Source organism: Ipomoea nil, unplaced genomic scaffold (genome assembly GCF_001879475.1).
Source record: "Ipomoea nil cultivar Tokyo-kokei standard unplaced genomic scaffold, Asagao_1.1 scaffold2848, whole genome shotgun sequence".
Classification (NCBI taxonomy): domain Eukaryota; kingdom Viridiplantae; phylum Streptophyta; class Magnoliopsida; order Solanales; family Convolvulaceae; genus Ipomoea; species Ipomoea nil.
Genome location: NW_017619276.1, coordinates 464,164 through 468,410, shown reverse-complemented (window position 1 = coordinate 468,410; position 4,247 = coordinate 464,164).

The window sequence follows — 4,247 nt, the reverse complement described above, 5'->3', positions numbered from 1 at the left end:
AAGAGGGGAAGTCATTTTTTTTTTTCTAAAACAAGCATGTTTTCTAAAGTCAACGAAAATGATTTTCGTTGACTTGATTTTTTAGGCACATCCAAACACTGGAAACTGGGAAAATAATTTATGAAAATCATTTTTCCGAGTTTACAAACACACCCTTAAGTCAAATTAATTTTAAACTCTCACAACCTATGCCTAAAACTATTGTATAAGATAAACCGCGAGTCAATTCGTCAATCTTAAACTTTAATAGGAAGCATTTCATTAGGTTCAATAGGTATGTATTATAATGAAATGCTAATGGTGTTTTTTTAAAAAAATGTATGCACTTTTAGAACAATATTGATAATAGACCTAAAACATAGTTGTAAGTTTTTTAATATTATTAATCAATCACAACATCATCCAACCTTTAATTTATTAGAAAATTGATAACATGACATCTAAAAATATCTTAATAAAATATTAATGAGTATAAAGATCTTTATTCTATGAAAAATTAATAACTACCATTATTTGTAAAATGGTATTTATGTTGCTGCTCATTGATTATACTTGTTAGCTAAATAAATAAATAAATCTCTTGAACTTATAGTTATCACTCTAATGGCCCGTTTGGTTCACGGAATAGACCGGGAATGACATATCATTCCCAGTAATAGGCATATTCTTGTGTTTGGTAACCATTTCTATTACCAGGAATAATATTCCTGGTAATAGCCTATTACCTCAAATAAGGTAATAGCTATTACTAGGGGCCCCCCCGGTATTAGCCTATTACTGAACGCTCAGGAATAGATTTTAGAATCTATTTTCTTTTTTACCCCTTTTTTTAACCTAATTTTTTTATCCTATATATAAATTTATCCTATTTCACCACCGTCGTCGCCACAACCACCATCACTGTCGTCGCCGCCACAACCACCATCACTGTCGTCGCCGCCACCACCACCACCATCATCGCCCCCGCCACCACCACCACCACCATCGCCGCCCCCGCCACCACCACTACCACCCCAGCACCACCACCGCCACCACTACCATCACCACCACCGCCACCACCATCACCGCCGCCGCCACCACAACCACCGCCACCATAATCACCAGAACCACCACCCAGCAGCACCACCGCCACCACCACCACCACCACCACCACCGCCACAACCGTCGCCGTCCCCACCACCAGTGCCACAACCGTCACCGTCAACCGTCACCGTCACCCCCACCACTGCCACCACCACCACCACCACCACCACCACTGCTACCACCACCACCACAACCGCCACCATCACATATTTTTATAAGGGTATTTATGTCTTTTAAAACATAGTTCATTTCTATTCCTTAAATCAACCAAACACTGTAATATAATTCCTAAAGTCTATTCCTTCCGCGAACCAAACAATAGAATACAATTCCTATTCTATTCCTTCCCTATTCCATTCCTTATGGAATAGCATTCCTATTACCTCAAAATTCATTCCGTGAACCAAACGGGTGCTGTAACAGTTTGAGCTATTACTTACAATAAGACATAAAAGGACACCATGGGAAAAATGATCTATACCATTCAAAACTCTTCCAAATTGAATATTTATAGAATTATAGAGTCTTCTATCTATATATATATATATATATATATATATATATATATATAGGCGAGTTCAGGTGCGACGGTGCAGCGGTGCGGCAGTGCGGCATCACCAATAGTTCAACAAATATACATCATCAACGTTAGGAAAATACACCATAAAAAAACAGAGACAAATTAGGTACGCATCACCAAAAACACACCATTAGGTGTGAGTAAAAACACCATACAATTTTCGGAAATACACTATTGGGGTGGTGAGTTATATGATGTATTTTTTTTTGGGTCTGTTGTGTATTTTTTGATGTTTTATTGCATTTCATTGTGGTGTGTTTTCCTTACACTGTTAGTGCATATTGTTAACACTGTTGGTGTATTCTGAAATTCCATCGCACCGCCGCACGGGAGGACTCCGCCGCATTTGAACTTTTTCACACACACACACACACACACACACACACACACACACACACACACACACACACACACACACCACACACACACACACACACACACACACAGATATATATATATAGGGGCCCCCCCGGGGGGGGCCCCTAGCTATTACTAGGGGCCCCCCCGGTATTAGCCTATTACTGAACGCTCAGGAATAGATTTTAGAATCTATTTTCTTTTTTACCCCTTTTTTTAACCTAATTTTTTTATCCTATATATAAATTTATCCTATTTCACCACCGTCGTCGCCACAACCACCATCACTGTCGTCGCCGCCACAACCACCATCACTGTCGTCGCCGCCACCACCACCACCATCATCGCCCCCGCCACCACCACCACCACCATCGCCGCCCCCGCCACCACCACTACCACCCCAGCACCACCACCGCCACCACTACCATCACCACCACCGCCACCACCATCACCGCCGCCGCCACCACAACCACCGCCACCATAATCACCAGAACCACCACCCAGCAGCACCACCGCCACCACCACCACCACCACCACCACCGCCACAACCGTCGCCGTCCCCACCACCAGTGCCACAACCGTCACCGTCAACCGTCACCGTCACCCCCACCACTGCCACCACCACCACCACCACCACCACCACTGCTACCACCACCACCACAACCGCCACCATCACATATTTTTATAAGGGTATTTATGTCTTTTAAAACATAGTTCATTTCTATTCCTTAAATCAACCAAACACTGTAATATAATTCCTAAAGTCTATTCCTTCCGCGAACCAAACAATAGAATACAATTCCTATTCTATTCCTTCCCTATTCCATTCCTTATGGAATAGCATTCCTATTACCTCAAAATTCATTCCGTGAACCAAACGGGTGCTGTAACAGTTTGAGCTATTACTTACAATAAGACATAAAAGGACACCATGGGAAAAATGATCTATACCATTCAAAACTCTTCCAAATTGAATATTTATAGAATTATAGAGTCTTCTATCTATATATATATATATATATATATATATATATAGGCGAGTTCAGGTGCGACGGTGCAGCGGTGCGGCAGTGCGGCATCACCAATAGTTCAACAAATATACATCATCAACGTTAGGAAAATACACCATAAAAAAACAGAGACAAATTAGGTACGCATCACCAAAAACACACCATTAGGTGTGAGTAAAAACACCATACAATTTTCGGAAATACACTATTGGGGTGGTGAGTTATATGATGTATTTTTTTTTGGGTCTGTTGTGTATTTTTTGATGTTTTATTGCATTTCATTGTGGTGTGTTTTCCTTACACTGTTAGTGCATATTGTTAACACTGTTGGTGTATTCTGAAATTCCATCGCACCGCCGCACGGGAGGACTCCGCCGCATTTGAACTTTTTCACACACACACACACACACACACACACACACACACACACACACACACACACACACACACACACACACACACACACACACACACACACACACACACACACACATATATATATATATATATATATATATATAATATATATATATATATATATATATATATATATATATATATATATATATATATATATATATATATATATATATATATATATATATATATATATATATATATATATACTAGTCTTTTCTATGCGCGATGCGCAAAAACATATGCCCAATATTTATATTTTTAAAAATAGCTAACAAATTTTTACTAATTATAATCTAAGTGAAATAAAATTTATTTATTATATTAATCTAATATATAATGAATATATAATGTTTTACAAATATTGTTATAATTAAAGAATATAAGAAAAGATATGGTAGATGCATGTGCATGGTAAAAGTAATGGAAAAGATAACGGAAGTTATAACGGGGTAAGGGTATTTTTGTCCAAAAAATTGTATAGTACAAATCTAAAAGCACAATGTACAAAATGTTTAGCATTAAAAACATGGACATAAATGAGGGGTATAACTTTGATTGAGACTTATTATGTTTTTAGATATATATATATATATATAATATATATATATATATATATATATATAATAATATATAATATATATATATATATATATATATATATATATATATATATATATATATATAGTATATATATATATATATATATATATATATATATAATCCTCCTATTTCATTTTCCCGCTCAAACTTAAGGACAATTTAATAATATTAATATTATGACTTAATTAGGAATAAAT